This window comes from Aotus nancymaae, unplaced genomic scaffold (assembly GCF_030222135.1).
Source record: "Aotus nancymaae isolate 86718 unplaced genomic scaffold, 86718_ANA_hifiasm-v0.15.2.pri h1tg000014l, whole genome shotgun sequence".
NCBI classification, from domain to species: domain Eukaryota; kingdom Metazoa; phylum Chordata; class Mammalia; order Primates; family Aotidae; genus Aotus; species Aotus nancymaae.
In genome coordinates, this window is record NW_026988425.1 from 124,770,115 (window position 1) to 124,770,757 (window position 643).

At 33.7% G+C, this 643-nt stretch overlaps 1 non-coding gene across 1 annotated transcript; it reads left to right on the forward strand.

Moving 5' to 3' along the window:
* Positions 1-214: 214 nt before the first annotated feature.
* On the forward strand, positions 215-346 carry LOC135275029 (small nucleolar RNA SNORA18). Its single transcript, XR_010342752.1, has one exon. It is a non-coding gene; the product is annotated as a small nucleolar RNA SNORA18 (small nucleolar RNA).
* The last annotated feature ends 297 nt before the right edge of the window (positions 347-643 follow it).

The following is a 643-nucleotide window of genomic DNA, read 5'->3' on the forward strand; positions in this document are numbered from 1 at the left end:
AGTTATTCCAACAGGTTGAGTGGTTCCACCTTTCTCAGTACAACCCAAATGAAATAAATATCTTTGGATTTTCAATAATTTTAGGAAGGTAAGAGATTCCTAAAACCAAAAAAAAAAAAAAAAAAAAGAAATATTGATGCAGTTCATTTTTTAGTGTATTCATAAATTTTACATAAGCGACATTTGGTAACTTGCTTTTTAAACTCAACATTCTGTTGTGGTCTATCCTAGTAGGGTTTTTCCTGTACCCTGCACATCATTGGAAACGTCTCATAGAGTAACTCTGTGATTTTACTTTACTCACAGGACTATGGTTAGATCTGTGGGAAAGAACTATAAGACAGATGCTAAAAGTATGAAAAAGACAGCTACTAGATGTATGAAAGACCTGATGATTTACTTTTTTATTTTGGGTATTAGCATCTTCCACACATCTGCACTATTCTTGAGTGTGATTGCTTAGGAATGAATATGGTTTGAACTCATTCATGTTGAGAGAGGGTGTGAAATTGAGAATCAGGCAGATCCACCTATACTAAAAAGGACCCTAAAGTAAATTGGAGGAAGAAATCAGATCCCAAAGATTCTTGGTGAATTGTGAAGTCTTTGTCAGTATATCTATATTAAAAGGAGATGACAGAAG